At 45.3% G+C, this 21,624-nt stretch overlaps 1 protein-coding gene across 1 annotated transcript in view; it reads left to right on the forward strand.

Annotated features, from left to right (window-relative positions):
* Positions 1–333: 333 nt before the first annotated feature.
* The window catches only part of DISP3 (dispatched RND transporter family member 3), a 144,479-nt gene continuing 123,188 nt past the window's right edge, over positions 334–21,624 (forward strand). Inside the window, exon 1 of the mRNA XM_040430370.1 lies at positions 334–611. The gene's annotated coding sequence lies outside the window, so the exon portion shown is untranslated. The remainder of the gene's footprint in view (positions 612–21,624) is intronic.

Raw genomic sequence — 21,624 nt, forward strand, 5'->3', positions numbered from 1 at the left:
TAGCAGAGCCTGGCACATGTCCTGGGGATTGTTTTGTGTGTACATAGAGGACTGAGCGACTCAGCTCTGCTACATCTGTATTTATTGGCGGATTGCTGTCAGTCGTTCCCCCCCTCCAGCCCGGGCTCTGTGCCCACACAGGGTATGGGGACTCATGTGATGTAAGACCCCCTGCCTGCTGCCCTGCAATTCTCCTGCCAGCTGAGGAGTGAGTGCCAGCTCTCTTCTCCAGCAGAATATATACGAGGGCTTGTACCAAGCGCGGGCAGCGCAGGGAGGTGTTGGCTCCTGCAGGATCCGGCGCCCTGAGCCCAGTGTGCCGCTCCCCCGGGCGCAGGCTGCTCAGCACCACGGACAGCTCCCCCCGGCCGCGGCGGCTGCCCCTGTGGAGGGCACTGGTGCCAGGATGAAGGATGCCTCGCCCCCTCTGTCGTGCAGCTGAGTGGTAGGAGCCCAGATCAAAACAAAGGAGAGCGCCACATAAAAGCCTATAGCAGCCGGAGAGCAGTGCACAGGCGGGAGCAGCACAGGCGGGGAGCTGGCGCTCTACTCTATCACCAGGTCCAGCAGGGACGAGCCCACAGCAGCACCCACACAGCACCCTGCTCAAGGTAAGGGCGGGGGCACTGTTATAGGGTGGCTGTCTCCAGTCATCAGCATTGCTGACAGCGAATGATAATGTGTGGAAGTTAGCGCAACTATAAGTGCATGTGTGAGGACAAAGGGGGGAGCTATAGGTGCAAGTGTGTATGTGTGTGCATATGTGTGCATGTGTGTGCAAGTGTGTGCATGTGTGTGCATGTGTGTGCATGTGTGTGCAAGTGTGTGCATGTGTGTGCATGTGTGTGCATGTGTGTGCATGTGTGTGTATGTGTGTGCATGTGTGTGCATGTGTGTGCAAGTGTGTGCATGTGCGTGCATGTGTGTGCATGTGTGTGCAAGTGTGTGCGTGTGTGTGCAAGTGTGTGCATGTGTGTGCATGTGCGTGCATGTGTGTGCATGTGCGTGCATGTGCGTGCATGTGTGTGCAAGTGTGTGCATGTGTGTGCAAGTGTGTGCAAGTGTGTGCAAGTGTGTGCATGTGTGTGCAAGTGTGTGCGTGTGTGTGCAAGTGTGTGCGTGTGTGTGCAAGTGTGTGCGTGTGTGTGCAAGTGTGTGCATGTGTGTGTATGTGTGTGCATGTGTGTGCATGTGTGTGCAAGTGTGTGCATGTGTGTGCATGTGTGTGTATGTGTGTGTATGTGTGTGCATGTGTGTGCATGTGTGTGCAAGTGTGTGCAAGTGTGTGCGTGTGTGTGCAAGTGTGTGCGTGTGTGTGCAAGTGTGTGCGTGTGTGTGCAAGTGTGTGCCTGTGTGTGCATGTGCGTGTATGTGTGTGCAAGTGTGTGCATGTGTGTGTATGTGTGTGCATGTGTGTGTACTAGGCAGTGGTGGCTAACCTCCGGGGCATATATATATAGTAGGAGGGTATATGGGCTGTGAGTATGTATGAGGGTGTAGAGGCTAGCTGTAAGTAGAAGAATGTATGAGGTTATACAGGATCATTATATATATATATATATATATATATATATATATATATATATATATATATATATATTATATGTATAAGTGTATGCATAAGGATATTATATGTATAAGTATATGTATGAGGATATTATATGTGTAAGTGTATTTATGAAGGTATAGAGCATATTATATATATTGGTGTATGTATGAGGATATAGAAGATATTATATGTGTAAGTGTATGTATGAAGGTATAGAGCATATTATATATATTAGTGTATGTATGAAGGTATAGAGGATATTATATGTGTGAGTGTATGTATGAGGATATAGAGGATATTATATGTATGTGTATGTATGAGGATATAGAGGATATTATATGTATAAGTGTATGTATCAAGGTATAATGGATATTATATGTGTAAGTGTATGTATGAGAATATAAAGGATATTTTATCTATAAGTGTATATATATATATATATTAGGGTATAGGGGCAATGACACGTGTAAGTATGAGGGTATATGGGCTGTGAGTATGTATGAGGGTGAAGAGGCTAGCTGTAAGTAGAAGAATGTATAATGAGGGTATAGAGAATATTATATGTATAAGTGTGTGTATGTATGTATTAGGGTATAGGGGCAATCACATGTGTGAGTAGGGGGAGTATATGGGCTGTGAGTATGTATGAGGGTGTAGAGGTTAGCTGTAAGTATAATAATGTATGTATATTCATGAGGGTATAGAGTTTATAGAGGTATGTATACATGTATGTATGAGGGTATAAAGGATAAATATATGTATAAGGGAATGCTTGAGGGTATAGATGATTTTTGTGTAAATGTATATATGAGAGTCTAGGGGATAATTATATTTGTAGATGTATGTATGAAGGTATAAGTATGTATGAGTGTATGCATGAGGGTACAGAGGTACAAGTGTCTGTACGCATGAAGATGTACAGGCAGAAGTGTATGTCTGGGGGTATGAAGTATGTGTAAAAGACATAATTATTTGAATAAGTGTAATGTATGAGGGCAGATAATTATGATGTGTGTATGTCTGAGGGTATAGGGGATCATTTTATAGATGTATGTACGTGTATATATGATGTATTAAGGCATTGACATAATTGTGTATATCTATAAATGAGGCTATACAGCTGGATAATTATTTGTATAGGTTTATATATGAGTGTGTAGGTATGGACGGTGTAGTGGTATGTGTAGTAGGATAGGGGATAACTAAGTCTGTTTATGTGTGTGTACAGGGGATTACTATGTGTGTAGGTATGGACGGTGTAGTATTCATGCTGATGGGATGTATAGGGAATAACTATAAGTGCAATGTGTACAGACAGATACAGTAGATGTATTCTTACCCCCTATAATTCCTATGTATTTATTGTACATGAAGATGAGCCTATTCAGATAGTCCCCCATTTACCTCATACTTACATGCAGGTAGGTACATAATGTACCCACACATGTACATACTGTATTCATGTGGCTATGCGGAGGATGGAGGCAGTGATATGTCTGTCATTGAATGTCTCTCTGTATATGAGCCGGGCAGCACCCGGGATAATAATGATAGTAATGCTGCACACTGGAAGTTTGAGCTGTGGCAGTGCAGTCTCCATTGTCTACAGAGCCACATGGATGGCACATGGGGCGGGGGGTCTAACTGTATCATAGAGGGGCAGATCCAGAGCTGAGATGTTCTGCAACCCAATAGATAGCATGTAGCCATATACCCCTGGTCAGTAATAAAGAGCTCATCATACTTATAGTGGAATAGTCGAATCCATGAGTATTATACAATTAGAATAAAGCCCCAGGATGTCTGTCTCAATATTACATCTCTGGATAAAATGTCTAAGTGTAATACCTCAGGATATAATGTCTCAGGATATATCACAATAGGTCTCAATGTAATATAGCTGTAGAATGTCTCAGAGTATAATGTCTTAGGATATAATATCTTGTGATATAATGTCTAAGGCGTAGGGATTCGCTCTGGTAGACAGAGTGTGCGGACACAGTACAGAGGCAAATTACAGATTCTTAAATCAAACTTCCATGTTTATTCACACATAAAGCAAAAACTGAACGTCACTTTGCAGTCTTGGTGTTAGTTCACACACCTTGCTGGCAGTTCTGCCTCCAGCAGTCCATAGCAGGCTTTTAGGGGCCTGTTTCCCTTACAGACGGGTCTCAGCCCTCCAGCACGGCACAAGCCTCAGATCCCAACACACACAGCTCCACTGTTAGGCTCCATTCAGACGTCCGCAAGTGTGGTCCGCATGCGTTCAGCAATTGTGCGGAACGGGTGCGGACCCATTCATTCTCTATGGGGACACTATGTGCTCTCATTTCCAGGGCGGAGACCCGATCTTCCGGTCCGCAGCACTGCAAGAAAATAGAGCATGTCCCATTCTTGTCCGCACTTGCGGACAAGAATAGGCATTTCTATGGAGGTGCCGGCCGGGTGTATTGCGGATCCGCAATGCACTACGGACGTCTGAACGGAGCCTTAGACTGAGGTAATCCCCCTCACATGGCAGTGCTGGCTGGTTTTTATGCCTGGCCAAACCCGGCCTGGAACATGGGGAGTAGTCACCCACCCAACACTTTGACTACTCCAAGTAAGAGCCGTCCCGGATCAGCTATGCAGCCATACTAACTATTAAGGTGTCAAACAGCAACTGCTGCCGACACATAAAAACCGTCTCTTACTCCACCGAGGCCAGGAACCTCGGTGACACGTACCTGTCATCCACAATGATTCCTTGTACCTTCTTACACAGGGTATAATGTCTCAGGGTATAATGTCTTGTGATATAATGTCTCAGGGTATAATGTCTTGTGATATAATGTCTCAGGGCATAATGTGCCAGATTACGTCTCAGTATGTCTTTGGATTTAACGTCACTGGATTTAATGTCTCGGAATATAATATTTGTTTCGATCTGCACCTGGTATTCAGATCTACGCTCATCCGAACAGTGTCATCATTCTGTGTAACTCACTGTAGGAAACTCCACTCTGGCAGTGCCCTGGTATTTTCCTGGCAGTGGATCCGCTGCCTGTGTAAAATGGGTTTATCACAAATTGTACTGACATCTAGTTACATGCCATAAAATGCCTTTTTCATATCCATCTCTCCCATTAGCTGCGCCCATCTGCCTCTATCACCCCAAACTCCCTGTAAGAATGAGCTCTTTGACCCGTCCTGTCAGGGCATGCTGCCCACTTCCCCTGTGTAATCCAGTGTTTGACCTCATTATTACACCGCCATAGAGTGTATTCGTTTGCTTGGAGACGATGCAGAGCTGGAGTCTTTTATACATAGTGACATGCATATTAATGCTCTGCCAGTCTATTTTCTGACTACCCCTCCCTCATTACCCTCATAATCACATTTTAGCCTTTGCAATTAGCACCAAGTTCCCAGAGCCAGCCTGGCATGCCCGATCCCCTGCCATACAAGTGCCCAGACTCTTTGTCCAGCTCCCTGGTGACTGCAATGAAAGCCTTTGTCCTTTAAAACCAGCTTCATTGTGCCGTCTGCATCCTCCTGCACATAACGGAGAAGACTGTAATTCTATGCAGATGCATCCATAGGTGCACTTATAGGAAGAACAATCGTGTTTAACTCCTTCATTGCCTGGACAGTCTCTGCCCTCACAACCAGCGTTCATTTACCATTGGAGTCTGCTGGCTCATCAGCTATAACTTTTTGTATCTAATATGGTGAAACTGTGGGCTTTGCTGGTACCTGTGCCCAGAGGCACGCCCGCCCCCATCTCACAATTTAGCCACCTCTACAGATGAAACAGATTTTTTTTTTTAGGCCTATAGGGTAACAAAATGTTAAATTTGCACATTTGCCACATGACCTAAAATAGGAGCAAGTTGCATTTTCCATGTAATAACAATTCGGGAGCATCTATTCTTATGGCTCTGTGTCATATCACTCCTCTATTACTCCTGCTAGAAGTTATGAATTAATTGCCAGAGGTCTACAATGAAGGCCCAGGTGGACATTACCACTTGGGGATGTGTCCCTGCACCGACTGACACTGTCCAATCAGTCCTGCCAGTGTCAGACTGTACAGGGACACACCTTGAACTGGTGATACCCATCTGGATCTTCACTTTAAACCACTAGCAATTCATTCATAACTTCTAGCAAGGGTAATAAAGGAATGGCACAACATAGAGTCATAAGACTGGATGCTCCAGGATGGTTATTACATGGGGAATGCAAGTAGTTACTAAAACAGGCATGTCAGGAGAGGTGACAGGTCCTCTTTTGTTATATTGATGACCTTTCCTCAGGATAGGTCATCAATATCAGGTCGGCGGGGGGCTAACTGCTGGCACCCCCGATGATCAGCTGTTTGTAGAGAACACAGCGCTCGTACGAGCTCTGCCTTCTCCTCACTCAGTCTGAGTATGGTATCGGCAGCTCTGGCTGTATCGCTAGAGGTATAAATAGTAGGAAGCGCTAGTGAGACCACATCTGTGCAGAGACGGGCTACAAAAATGGTGGAGGGCATAAAAAAACAGGATAGACTTAAAGGGAACCTGTCACCGGGATTTTGTGTATAGAGCTGAGGACATGGGTTGCTAGATGGCCGCTAGCACATCCTCCGCAATATCCAGTCCCCATAGCTCTGTGTGCTTTTATTGTGTAAAAAAACCGATTTGATAGATATGCAAATTAACCTGAGATGAGTCCTGTACGTGAGATGAGTCAGGGACAGGACTCATCTCAGGTTAATTTGCATATGTATCAAATCGTTTTTTTTACACAATAAAAGCACACAGAGCTATGGGGACTGGATATTGCGGATGTGCTAGCGGCCATCTAGCAACCCATGTCCTCAGCTCTATACACAAAATCCCTGTGACAGGTTCCCTTTAAAGAGCTTCGTCTGTATAGCCTTGAGGAAAGAAGGGAAAGAGGGGACATGATCGAAACCTTTATATATGTTAAAGGCGTAAATAAGGTTCAGGAGGGAAGTGTTGTCAATAAGAAGCTAAACACAAGAAAAGGGGGCACAATCTGAAAATAGCTGGGGGTAAGATCAGGAGCAATGTCAGGAAATATTATTTTACTGAAACAGTGGTTGAAGCTTAGAATCTGCAGTAAGAGGATTTAACTATGCCTGGGATAAACACACGTCTATCTTCAGATAAAAAGAAGTCATGTAAAGGCAGACTAGATGGACCAGGTTGTCTCATTCTGACGTCAGTCTTCTACGTTTCTATGTTTATGCAATGACGATGGTGAGCATTTGTATTTACAAGTCCACCGTCCCATTCACTTCAATGGGACAGATCCTTCCTGTTCACGTGAATAGGACAAAGCCGTCCCATTGAAGTAAATGGGGACGGAGCAGATGTAATTACACCTGCTCACCAATGCAATGTCGACAGCGAGCAGGTAAACAGTGAAGTGAGCACAGAGCTCGTACAAGCACTGCATTCTCTTCAAACGGCTGAGCAGTAGGGAATCAGGCCTCCTCCGATCTGTTACTGATGACCTATCCTGAGGATAGGTCATCAATATAACAAAAACGTACAACCCCTTTAAAATAGAGTTTGAAAATTGATTCACCATTTTGAGCATTATATATTTTGTTATGCAGTGAATGTCTTGAAACCATTAAAGGGATTTTCCGAGACTTTAATACCAATGACCTATCCTTAGGATAGGTCATCAGTATCTGAACGGTGGGGGTCCGACACCCGGGACCTCTGCTGATCAGACGTTTCAGAATGCACTGGAGTTCCTGTGAGCACTGCAGCCTTCTTTCAGCTTTCCCCAGTGACACGTTCATCGCTCAGGTGGCCCAGCCACAGCTCAGCCACAAAGAAGTGAATGGGGCTGAGCTCGATGCCAAGCACGGCCGCTATACAATATATGACACTGTGCTTGTTGAGCTGCAAGAAGGCCGGGGAGCTCACAGCTGTTCAGTGGGGGTCCCGGGTGTCCGACCCCCACCGATCAGATACTCATGACCTGGCGAGAGGAAAACTCTTTTAACACTATTTGTTTCACTTAAAAGTGTCCAAAAAGTCTGTGACAATTCATTTCTAACATCATAGTGGTTGGAGCTCCACTTTATCAGTAGTAGTAGTAGATGTAGTTAAATTATAACATTTTGGCTTCTTGCAGCTGCCACTAGGGGGAGCTGAGGAAATTGAGAGGTAGTACTTTGAAAGCCATGACAACATAAGTCAGCATAGCAACTACCAGGAGAGTGACAGTGGCTTTTGGCCTTTAGAAGGCGGTGGAGGGAAGGGTGTCATGGCTTTGTATAGTTGTCAGATCTGACCGCATATCCAAAGTAACTGTCTGATAATTTACTTAGAACTTCAGCCCGTACACAGAAGGGCACCGTTATGCTCTCAAAGCAGTAGCAAGACACATAATTGAGAAATACAGATCCGTCAATAGCCTCTTGTTACAGGTTTCTGTGTAACAGCAGATCTAAAAGACCTTGAAAGCACATGGTGGAGGCTGAGATCTCTTTTGTGCAGGCATTTAATGGTTAATCTATTCTGCACAGCATGAACGTCGATTTATATGGGTAGCAAAACTTTGATGCCAGTGGCTGCTCCTGATGATTGACAGGTCGTACACGACTTATTGTCATGCTGATAATAGAGTGAGGATCGGGGAATGCTTTCACAGTGATATTTACTTATGTACGAGGCGAGTACCATGAGGACTGATTGTACAAGGTCGCCAGGACGGATGCTGCAATATCTACTTTCAAGGTTGGAATCTGCATCACTTCGCTCGTTATAGCTTTTCTAATGTAAATGAATCTGTGCTGGGGTCATACAAGCTATTTACATTCAGTTTTCTGCTTTGGGAATCAATGATGACAGAGAAATGGATTCTGTAATTTGCAGGGGTTTTTTATTTTTATTTTTTTTTAGAAATTTTTAGAAACAGCATCACGTTTGTGTGTAGGGAAATAAGGCAGACTCAGAAATGACTATGATAAGATCCATCATCTTCAGCATATTCATGGCGTTGTTCAGTGTTGATTGTGTTATCAAGTGGCATCATGCCATCTTTCTCAGAGGCTCTGTATCATAGTGCCATTGTTCTGCATCCAAATTTAGGTGTTCAGTTTTTCTAGTTCCTCAAGTGTCAGTAGTTCTAACACCCCCAAGCACAAGTCTTCTATGTCTTATGGTCTTAGTTTCAGCCAGTTGTGGAAAAAATGCTGCAAAGTAAAAACAAAAATAGAAGTGGTAATAGATAGTTTTTTTTTTTTATCAATTAACAAAATGCAAAGTGAATAAACAAAAGAGAAATCTAAATCCAATCAATATTTGGTGTGAACGCTCTTTGCCTTCAAAACACCATGAATTCTTCTAGGTACACTTGCACACCGTTTTTGAAGGAACTTGGCAGGGAGGTTGTTTGAAGGAAAAACAGATCTTGTGGAGGTAGCCGTGCTCAAATCCTTCTGTCTCTTCATGTAATCCCAAACAGACTGAATGATGTTGAGATCGGGGCTCTGTGGTGGCCATATCTTCACTTCCAGAACTCCTTGTTGTTCTTTATGCTGCAGATTGTTCTTAAAGGCATTGGCTGTATGTTTGGGATCGTTCTCCTACTGCAAAATACATTTGGAGGAAGTCATACACCTCCCTGATGGTATTGCATGATGGATAATTAGTTCACACTAGCATTAGGAATCTTTGTCAGGCTATTCCTCCAGGGAGCAGCCTGCCGAAGATGTCTGGATCTGGCACTCACCGGCCCCATTCACTAAAACAGGGCTTGACAAATCCCAGGCGCCAGGTCGCCATGGCGACCAGGAATTTGGTCCTGGCGCTTGGGTATTTGTCAGCCCGTTTTCAACGATGCGCTCTCGGCGCGCACCATGGTTTCCTGAGCCGGCACAGTGGAGAAGGAGAGGAGACGGAGTCCCTCCCTCCCCGCTGTGCGCGGCTGCCGCTGACCACCAATGAGAACAGAGTAGGAGGAGGAGGGGAGGGACTGTGGCAACCAATGAATGCCTGAATACCAATGTGCCGGCCATATCCCGGCCCCTATGACTGCACGCTGTGATCCGCGCGATTAACCCCTCAGTTGAGGGGTTAATTGCGCGGATCACAGCGTCCTGTCAGAGGTCGGGTGCCGGGAATGTTTGTCTGCATTGGTGGCAGTGGGCAGTTCCCATCGGAGTCCCAGCAGTGTAATGCTGGGGCTCTGATCGGTTACCATGGCAGCCAGGAGTCACGCTACTGAAGTCCTGGCTGCGATGGTATGTTAGTGAGCAGCATTATACTCACGTGCGCCGTGGCCGCCGGGCGCTCCTTCTTCTGTCTGTGCGGCTCATTGCTAATGCTTATAGCATTAGCAATGCGCCGCACAAACCTATGAGAAGAAGGAGCTCCCGGCGATCATGGCGCACGTGAGTATAATGCTGCTCACTAACATACCATCGCAGCCAGGACTTCAGTAGCGTGACTCCTGGCTGCCATGGTAACCGATCGGAGCCCCAGCATTACACTGCTGGGACTCCAATCGGAACTGCCCACTGCCACCAATTATGGGGGGGGGAGGAGGAGGGGGACCCTGTGGCCACTGCCACCAATGATTAATACTGGGGAGGGAGGGGGGGTGGGTTTGTTACCAGAGGGGGCTGATAAGAGGGAGAGGCTGGAGGGGCTGATCAGAAGGGGGGGGGGGGGGCTGATCAGAGGCTGGAGGGGCTGATCAGAGGGGGGGGCTGATCAGAGGGGGGGGCTGATCAGAGGGGGGGGCTGATCAGAGGCTGGAGGGGCTGATCAGAGGCTGGAGGGGAACATGATAGGCTGGCTGCCATGGTCAGCTCCCTGCTGTGTGTACTATGCACAGGGCAGCAGGGAGAGTGTAAAGTCCTATTCACCCTAATAGAGCTCTATTAGGGTGAATATGACAAGGGTTATAGCCCTTAAGGAGGCTAATAGTTATTAAATAAAAAGTAAAAAAAAAAAAAAAGTTTAAACCCCCCCCAAATATAGAAAACAATATATCGCGATATATATCGCCTATCACACATGCTTAAAATTATATCGCAATATAGATTTTATGACGCGGCTCCGCCTGGCTCCTAACTTTTTTAGCTGGCTCCTAGATTGCAAGGAAATTTGTCAAGCCCTGCACTAAAATGGGGACTGGCAGAGATCCGGCCGCAACCCGGCAAACATGCCGAGAATCGGCCGGACGAAAAACCGGATCTCCATCAGCCAGATCTCCACTGGTCCCCATTATAGTGAATTGGGCCGGATGGAATTCCATCAGTGCCCGGGAATAGACTTCTGGATCTGAATAACGTAGATGTGAAACAGGTCTTATCTGCCTGTATTTCTCAGCACTGAGGATGCTATTAATCCTAACCACACGCCCAACACCTGCCTGATTCAGCTGATTGGTGGGAGTGCCAGGTGTTGGAACCCCACCAGTCTGATATTAATCATTTATTCTGAGGATAGGTCATCATTATCTAAGTCCTGAAAAACCTCATTAAATGGAGTCTGTCACCACAGCAGACCATTTTTAACTGTTTGCATCACACCATAGCTCTCTTAATGTCATTTTCAAATATACCTTTTTATGATTCCTCTACTTTTGGCCCAGAAAAAAAGTTTTTTATAGATATGAAAATGAGGATAACAGAGCTCATGGGGCGCAGCTATGCCCATTAGAACGGAACCCCTCTCCTACCCTCCTCTACTTCTCTCCACTTCCAACCCTCCTCAACATCATCATGCCTTGTGCAAGCACACATCTCCTTTTTGTCTGCGCCTGCGCCTTACGGGCCCTTCTGTAGCCAGCAGCTTCATCCACTGAACTTCAAATCCTTCCAGTGCATGTGCAGTTCAGTGGATGAAGTCACTGGCCACAGGGGAGACAAGGAGATGTACACATGTGTGAGGCATGATGACGTTGAGGAGGGTAGGAGGTGGAGAGAAGAAGAGGAGGGTAGGAGTGGGGCTCTACTCTATTGGGTGCAGCTAGGCTCCTTTGGCAATAAGTACAGCCCCTTGGACTCTTTTATACTGCATTGACTCTCAGCTGCCTACACTAACCTTGGACTTGTTTTACATATATGCATGAACTCTGCCAACCCTGACCTCAGCCTTTTTCTTGACTATGAATATTGCCTGTTCCTTTGGTGCTTTGCATCGGTGTCTCTGACCACATGGGTCAGCTGCCAACTACACCGGAACTAGTCTAAGAGGTAGCAGCCTGACGGCTCCACTGCAGGAAGGGTCAGATCCATGTATAGTGGTTAAAGTCTGAAAACCAGGTTTTTAAAGAATAATGCCCTTACTGTAGGTCTAACCTAAAGTCAAACCTGTTAATTGTCCTGGTGGGTCCACACCCACTGCCCGTTACACATATTTTTTGTTTAGATCTATATCTACGGTATATAGGGGATACTTTTTGGAACCAAACTGGAGCAACAATCTCTATATAGATATAAATACATAGATATATTAACTTTGAATTTATTTAGATTAGAGAAAGGAAAATTGTGTCCAAAAAGAAGCTATAAAAGGTCACGTGCAATTGCGCAATTGGAATATAATCTAATGGTAGATGCACATGACCATGTTACTGTTCTGTACAGCAATGTTTTTATGTGAGAACACTTCCATAATATGATATGGGATAATCCATAGTATGGGGGTTGGGACTATAGGGACTCTGTGTGCGGCTCTGATGTCGCGCAGTGACTATTCTTTTTACTGAACGGGCGGGTGTCAGCATTACATGGAATTATAGAATTCCTCCAGATTACATTTATAGGCAGCTGCTCAGGTAACATGATAAAGTGACAAATAGGGAATGATATGTTATAGAAGACACTTTTACTTTATTCCCAGTTCAGCAACAGAAGGAAAACAAAAACTACCATCATATGCCGACTAGTTCTCTACAGTTCTCTGGTTATTTCTCGCCTCTACAGTAAAAATAATTGTATAGTGAATGCAATCAGGGGAGTCTTTGACAAACCCTAAAACCCTCTTCGTCATTTGGACAGATGCACTGAGAGGATTTTTATTATTGTACTTTTTACTTTTCTAGAGTCTAAAAAATTTGTGCATGTGGGGGAGGGTTGTGTTAACTCCCGGCATGCCCTGACAGCCTGATATAGCATCTCTCTGTACAGGGCCCGGTGGTAACCATAGGGCCATAAGCCTGTTTGTCTGGTGGAGCAAGTGCTGCTCGGGTTATGCTGGACATTTCTACTGTGTTTGCAAGTAAAAGTGTGTGGTGAATTAAAGGGCCAGTAGCCCAGCAAAGTGGACTTTTTGCTGAAAATTTTTCCTGCTGCCATGGGTCTCATGGAGGAACACGCCTGGTGGTTGCGGGGCATACAGCAGGGAGAAGAAATGGCCACAGCGATAGGTTACTCCTAAAGTGAGTTGGCGAAATTCGATGCAGAGCGAGAGGCTTTAGAGCCCCTGAAGAGAGGATGCAGTTGCCCCTGAAGAGAGGATCCTCAACGCTATATGGACACTTTGCAAAATTTCAAGAGGCCAGTGGTGTGCTGGGAGTATCGAAGAAAAAGCAAATATATGCCGTTGTCAAGGGCAACCGTCAGGATGAAAAAGAGAGGGAGAGCAGTTCGGCTCTCAGGAGTTCGAGTGTTCCCTGCAAGTGTATATAGATTCTTAGAGATGATGTCCGGTGGTGCCATAAGGCCGTTGCTGGGAGCAACCCACCACGACAGCATGCAGCTGTCCCGCATCAGAGAGAGTGCTGCTGGAGATGCTATCAGTTCGGAAAGTGTGCACCTTATTGTCCTATGGTCAAGAGTCATACGACCACGAATCAAAGGTGGGAGGTACCTATTATACAGGGGAAGGATGATGACCTCGGTGGGGATGTTACTGGAGACCCCTCACCTCTTGAGCCTGACGAACCCGTGATTATGGGTAAGACTGTTCGTATTATTGATTGTGTAACTGGGGACGATGTGCGGGACAATTGTGCGGATAGGAAGCACTATTCCGGTGGCTCTCAGTGAGTGTGAGACACCAGTGCGAACTGGGAATTATGAGCTGAGGGTTGCCGATACGTTCATGCAGGATATGAAATTGGGCGGTGCTTTCCCCTCGCTTTGGGAGTTGTCAGGAAATGGAGACACTTCTGCAGTCAGTGATGCAACTCCTGCAGAAGTTATACCTGTCCCTTTAAGGGAAGATGTCAAGTTAAATGCATTTCCTGATGAAGGTGTGAAGTTATGTAAAATATGCAGTGATGATGAAGGTTTATTTTCTGCATCTGGTATTTTTCAAGAAGAACTTTATGACTTGTTTAGGAGGTCTGAAGAATTGCATATAAGTAATGTCGATTCCTGTGAAATGTCTGAGGATGTCAACACATTTTCTTTGCAGGCTGTGACTGGGAAAGAAGCTCCCCCTGTTGGTAAAAATGTGTATGGTATAGAAATGCTGATTGATTTTGAAAGTTCCCAGCTGAGGGAACTCACTGTGGAAAATGTGCTAGGAAATGTGTCAGGTCTAGAGTATGTACCACACGTACCAGAGGAGAATGTGCAGTCTCTCCAGTGTTCTATGGTTGATAAGGAAATGTCCAATGGGGGGTTTGGCTCATCGGTGCCCCTAGAGGTCAGGATTAGTAATGACCCGAGCGGTATATATGACGTATGTGCTGTGACCAATAGCAACTCAGAAAGGGAAGTTACCATGTCATGGTCTTGCGAAATTAAGGTAGTTGCTAGCAGCGACCAGACAACAGTTATACCTGACGTGACGAGAGATAAGTGGGGAGACGTCAGCATAGGGTCAGAGGATTATACCCAAGCAGTGGAAGACTTCCTGGCAGGTCTGACCAACCAAAAAGAGCGTTTAGAAGAGCATGGACGACTGCTGGCAGAGACTCACTACCAGCTGGGTTTGGCAGGTCAGTAGGCTGCAAACTTGAAAATGTTTTCGCAGGCTCCACACGGTCCCTAGATACACTAGAGAAGGGACTAGCTGTTCTCGCAGAGCAACTGGAGAAAGCTCCAGAAGATCAAAGGAGGAGACTCAGAAAGAGATGAATGAACTAAAGGATCTAGAGGCACAAATAGAAGCGGAAATTCTCCAACTTCAAAAGGAACTTGCAGCTTCTGAGCGATCCAGACATCATGCGGAGCAGGAAAGAGATGAGCTGGCTTATGAGGTCTCAAACAGCTTCTCGGGAAAATCTGCTCTCTTGGAGGAGAAAAGACATTTGGAAGTCAGGAATGGATTGCTCAACTTGATCAAGAGTTGCGTGATCGGATGGTGGACCTGGACCACCACTGACAAATTGTGTCTAAGTTGGAGAAGAAACAGAAGAAGGTTGATCAGCTCCTGGCTGAAGAGAAAAACACCTCGGCCCGGTATGCCACAAAAATGTGACCGAGCGGAGACTGATGCTCGGGAAAAGGAGACCAAGGCCCTCTCCTTGGCTAGAGCCCTTGAAGAAGCACTTGAGGAGCGAGATGAATTTGAGAGGCTGAACAGGCAGCCCAGAGCAGAGATGGAAGAACGTCTATGAGCTGGAGAAGTTTAAGCGTTCCCTCGAGCAGTAGGTGGAATAAATGAGGACTAAACTTAAAGAATTAGAGGCAAGAGCTTCTCGAGATGACAGGTTGGCTCAATCAAAGGAAAATGAGAAACCTGAAGAGGAGAGTCCTCTGAAAGATGCCAAGAAGTCTAAGCCAGAGCTTAGATGGTGGCGCTGTGGTGCTGGCCGAGGCAGAGAAGATGGAAGATGGTTCTGTGGAGCCAGGTAATGTGGCTGATATGGAAGCTGAATCCAAGATACTCGTGGTAGTGAGTAGCCAGGACCTGGTCATGAAAGACATTCCCTTTGCAGTCAATGTCTTCCAGAAAGCCAGCGGTCTGCTGGGGAAGAAATATGAGGAGACAGACAACCAGCATGCAGATGTTGTCTACTACTGTGAGATGGCTTTCCTAGAGGCTACACGAATGGGGAACAATATCCTGGGTGACCCTCTGGAGGGAATGCCAGAAGATGAAGAGTCTGATAAGGACCCCAGAATCCTCAGTGCCTCCATCCTTGATGACAAAGAAACTGAGGAATTGGTAGTGCCGGTATGTGATACCATATCCAAAGCGGAATGGAGACTGAACTGATGCAAACTGATGCATTCTGAGCGGATCCTTTTCCATTAAGAATGCATTAGAATGCACACTGATCCGTTTTGGACTGCTTGTGAGAGCCCTGAACGGATCTCACAAACGGAAAGCCAAAACGCAAGTGTGAAAGTTCACTTAGCTATGCACAGAAAAAAGGGTTCCATAATTTTAATAAAGACCAATTGAAAAAAAGATTTTTAACTCAAAATGAGTACAATGCAATCTTTTATAAAATTGTCCCCAAAGTTGTACATAGCCTTTAGCCTGTTACGGACACAGGGCGTACAGGTACGCCCTGATGTCCTGGTACTTAAGGACACAGGCCTTTGTATTTCCGATCACCGCCGCGCGGCATGCGGTGATCGGAACAAGGTCCCTGCTCAAATCATTGAGCAGGCACCTTGGTACAATGCCCAGGGGGGTCCTGTGACCCCCCCCCGTGTCGGCGATCACAGCAAACCACAGGAGGCATACGCCTTGCTTGCCTCCGAATCCGAGAGTCCCAGTGAGGACGAGGATGACCCCACTTTCCTCTTGTCATCCGCGTCCTCCTCATCCTCTAGCGATGATGATGAGCCCCCAAGGCAGCGGAGACGCCTCCAGGCGGAGCAAGGGGACCGCCATGCCAGGGACCCTGTGGCCCACACTAGTACGAGCAGCTCTGGGGCTCGTACTAGTTTTCTGGCCCACCAGATAAGTCCACCTGAGCCCCCTACCGGTGAACTTGTCTGGTGTACCCCAGAGCATTTTGAGCCTGTGATTCCTGATTTTGTTGGCCAAGCAGGAATCCAGATTCCCACAGTGGGCTTCACTGAATATGACTATTTTTTTTTTTTTTTTCAGTGACCACTTTGTGAATCTGATGGTGGAGAGCAACGAACCTGTACGCCCAACAGTTCATTGCTCAACACCCGGGCTCCTTTGTGACTAGGGCCGGTGACTGGACTCCGGTCAGTGCAGCCGAGATGAGGAAGTTTTGGGGCCTCGTGCTGCACATGGGCCTAGTCAAAAAACCCAGTGTCAGGCATTACTGGGTTATGCAGCATGTCCTCCCCAAGGTGATCCTGCCTATGACCACCTGTACAAAATCAGGCTGGTCATCGATCACTTTGGGGCCAAATTTTTGGAGGCCTATGTACCTGGAAGGGAGGTCCCGGTTGATGAGTTTCTTATTGCTTTCAAGGGGAGACTCATTTTCCGCCAGTATGTTCCCTCTAAGCGGGCGAGGTATGGCGTGAAGCTGTACAAACTTTGTAAGAGTACCTCAGGGTACACTTACAAGTTTTGTGTGTACGAGGGGCAAGATTCCCGTATTCAACCCCCAGAATGTCCCCCCACACTGGGTGTTAGCGGAAAACTTGTGTGGGACCTTATGCACCCACTGCTAGATAAAGGTTACCACCTGTACATGGATAACTTTTATACTAGTATTCCCTTGTTCCAGTCCCTCGCCGTCAGATCCACTTCCGCTTGTGGGACCGTGCGGAAAAATCAATGCGGCCTCCCTACCCACCCCCTCCAGGTACCTATCCCCAGGGGTGAGACCTGTACCCTTACCAGTGGAAAACTTTTTCTGGTCAGATATAAGGACAAGCGGGATGTCCTTGTACTGTCCACAATTCACGGTAACTGCATCACTCCTGTCCCTGTGCCAGGTACCGCGGCAACGGTCCTCAAGCCCGATTGTATCGTTGACTACAATCGGTATATGGGAGGAGTTGATCTCTATTCAAGTCCTCAAGCCATATAATGCCATGCGCAAAACCCGGGCATGGTACAAAAAAGTTGCGGTCTACTTGATACAGGTTGCCTTGTACAACTCTTTTGTGCTTTCCCAGAGCGCTGGCAACACAGGGAAATTCCTCCAGTTCTATGAGGCAGTCCTCAAGGCCCTGATCTTTTCTGACCGGGAAAGAGCAGGCCGGAGTACCTTGGGAACTGGAGGCGCCCGGTTCCCCATAATGGAAATAAGGAGCGGTCCAGAAAAAAGTGCAGAGTGTGTAACAGGAGGGGGATACGGAAGGACACTACCACTCAGTGTGACACGTGCCCCGATAATCCGGGCCTCTGCATTGACGGTTGCTTCAGGGAGTACCACACTTCCATGGAGTACTAAATTTATAATCCCGTTCCCCAATTTTAATTCCATTTAGCCACTGACAATCGAAAAAAAACTATGGTTCTCAGACTTGAGACACTAAAACAAAAACCTTTTTTTTCTTTTTTTTTATTATTTTGTAAAACTAAAATAAATAAAAAAGTTGACATATTAGGTATCGCTGCGTCTGTAAGAATCTTCTCTATAAAAATACCCCATGACCTAACCCCTCAGATGAACACGGTAAAAAAAACCAAAAAAAACGGTGCCAAAACAGCAATTTTTTGGCAAATTTTCCATTTTAATCTGTTTTTTCCAGTAACAAAGCAAGGGTTAACAGCCAAACAAAACTTAATATTTATTACTCTGATTCTGCAGTTTACAGAAACACCCCATATGTGGTCGCAAACTGCTGTATGACCAAACGGCAGGGCGCAGAAGGAAACAAACGCCATATGGTTTCTGAAAGGCAGATTTTGATGGCCTTTTGTTGGCACCATGTTCCATTTGAAGCCTAGAGTAGAAACTCCATAAAAGTGACCCCATCTAAGAAACTACACCCCTCAAGGTAAAACTGATTTTAGGTGTTCCTCAACAGTTTATGGCAAATGGAGATGAAATTTCATAATTTCTATTTTTGGTAACCTTGCCTCACTAAAATGTAATATAGAGCAACCAAAAATCATATGTACCCTAAAAATAGTCCCAACAAAACTGCCACCTTATTCTGTAGTTTCCAAAATGGGGTCACTTTTATGGAGTTTCTACTCTAGGGGTGCATCAGCGGGGCTTCGAATGGGACATGGTGTAAATATACCAGTCCAGCAAAATCTGCCTTCCAAAAACCACACGGCGCTCCTTTCCCTCTACGCCCTACCGTGTGCCCGTACAGTAGTTTACGACCACATATGGGGTGTTTCTGCAAACTACAGAATCAGGGCAATAAATGTTGAGTTTTGTTTGGCTGTTAACCCTTGCTTTGTTACTGGAAAAAATGGATTAAAATGGAAAATTTGCCCAAAAATTTAAATTCTCAAATTTCATCTACATTTGCCAATAACTCTTGTGGAACACCTAAAGGGTTAACGACATTTGTAAAATCAGTTTTAAATACCTTGAGGGGTGTAGTTTCTAGAATGGGGTCATTTTTGGGTGGTTTCTATTATGTAAGCCTCACAAAGTGACTTCAGACCTGAACTGGTCCTAAAAAGTGGGTTTTTGAAAATTTCTGAAAAATTTCAAGATTTGCTTCTAAACTTCTAAGCCTTGTAACGCCCCCTAAAAATAAAATGTCATTCCCATAATGATCCAAACATGAAGTAGACATATGGGGAATGTAAAGTAATAACTATTTTTGTAGGTATTACTATGTATTATAGAAGTAGAGAAATTGAAACTTGGAAATTTGCAAATTTTTCTAAATTTTTGGTAAATTTGGTATTTTTTTTATAAATAAAAATGAATTTTTTTGATTCCATTTTACCAGTGTCATGAAGTACAATATGTAATGAAAAAACTATCTTAGAATGGCTTGAATAAGTAAAGCGTTTTAAAGTTATCGCAACATAAAGTGACACTGGTCAGATTTGCAAAAAGGGGATAATGAGCCAGGTCCTTAAGGGGTTAAGTCAATGGAGCTGTGATGCCAAGCACAGGCACAGTCGCTATTCAATGGGCAACTGATCGGTGAGGTGTTGGGAGTCGGATCCCCACTGATCTCATATTGAGATGACTTATCCTGAGTACAGCCATCAATATCAAAATCCTGGAGAACCCCTTTAAGGGAGAGTTCACACGACCATTATTTTTCCATTCTTCTGATCCATCAGAAGAACAGAAAAATAAAGAAAAAAGAACAGATCAACAGTTATGCACATTAGGCCTCTGTTTCAGCCATTTCCATCTGTGCAGGACTTTTTTCCCCATCTAAAAAAACTGATATCAGAAAATAGCTCAAACATAGGCCAAATGTGCAACTGATGCACAGGATCCTTTTTTTTTTTTTTTTTTACAGGATCTTTTTTTTATTTATTTTTCTATTCTTCTGATGGATCAGAAGAATGAAAAAATTATGTAATATCTTCTTCAAATGTCCATAGGCTACATATGACTGAGGCTCAGACCCCAGAGAGGGCACTGAACAGCAGGCTCAGCAGGTGATGCTCCAACTTCCACTGCCTGCCAGGGCCACCAACAAATGAGGGACACAGAGCTGAATGCACCTGGGGGCTGGTCTGGCTGTCTCACTCTGACACAGACTAGTAATGTAGTGACAGTGTAGATTGAATCTCACTATCAGTGTCTGAAGAGGCGCTCTGTTTGGAGCTTTGGCTTTGCCTGACATCGCAGTGGCCGCTGGCCGCACTCTCTTTCCGGCTGCCGTTGCAGTCAGCACGCCACAAGGTGAAGAGTAAGCTGGCACTGGGATGAATATTCCATTGAAGATGAAAAAAAGTGCGACGGCATGGCAGGAACTTAGCTGTCACCTGATTGGAGGAGGTGTGCAGCGACGTGAGTCCCTCTCGGTCACTCTCCTTTCCCCTGTTTCTTCCACCCGGGGCGCCAATGCTGCATATACAGTACATATAAAAATGTGAATATATTATTATGTAATGGCACATGGGCGTTTGGGACAGCGATGGGCCCCTCATTTACATTGGGCCCTGGGCTGCCGACCCGCTGGTGGTAGGTTGTATTAGGAGTTTTAAAAGTTACAGTCAGTCTGTTATTTCTTATTACCTTGTTTCAGAGTTCAAGGACAAGTGGAAAAAAATTAGGCACAATATGTAATTATTGGTGGAAGCAATGAATATAAAGTGAATTAAAAATGTAACATGCATATAAATTGATACATAATCTTAGAATTTGTGCCAACGTCTCATGGACTCTTCAATTTTTCCTTCTTGCCAGCACGCTGAGTGCATATTAATGGGTAACTTCCACAATAAAGGCTGTAAGTATGTAGATGTGCCAGCACTAGCTCTGCCGATTCTAACAGTAAAAGAGGGAAACCTTGAAGACTATGCTTTTAATACCTTGTATCGGATTAAAAAAGACAGAGCACCATTCTTGTCCATGGGCTGTAGGTATTGCGGCGGAGCCCTATTACCTTATACAACCCATGGACAGGGGTGATACTGTTTCTGGAAAAAGTAGCAAATCTTTTTAATCCAAGAAAATCACTTGCATGGTTCTCACTCCATCCACAATGGTTCCCGTCCAATCGAATGGGGGCCGGGCTGCAGCATCCCGGCACGGCCCCTACACAACGGATGGTGCTCTCGGCCTCTGTCTTCAGTTACTGTATTATTTCCAGTGCCTGCCGACAGCAGCTGATCGGTCAAGATGCCAGTTGTCGGACACCCTGATATTGATGACCTATGATTAAAGGGGTTGGCCACTTTTTGGTTACTGTTGACCAATGAGTTTGTAAGATGTCTATATGACACTTACTGATATTTTATGTATTTATTTTTAGAAATTCTGCACTATTTTCTATATTTCATAAGCTATGCTCTGTTGTTTACAATGTCTTTTGTGCTGTCCACACAGAGGTTCTGTCCATAAAATGGCTGCTGATGGAAGGTCATGTGACCACACAGATCACCCCCATGTGATGAGTCTTCCTGCACTAAACTCCCAACAGAATGAGTGCAGATGGCAGGTACAGTGTGTTTGAATGGAGGCGGCATCACATGTAAGTGATTTGCCATCAGCGGCCATTTTATGGACAGAACCTCTGTGTGGACAGCACAAAAGGGGGCATACCTTATGAAATATAGAAAATGGTTTAGAATTTCTACAAAGGCTATATTAGTAAGTGCCATATAATC

This window comes from Bufo bufo, chromosome 1 (genome assembly GCF_905171765.1).
Source record: "Bufo bufo chromosome 1, aBufBuf1.1, whole genome shotgun sequence".
NCBI lineage: Eukaryota > Metazoa > Chordata > Amphibia > Anura > Bufonidae > Bufo > Bufo bufo.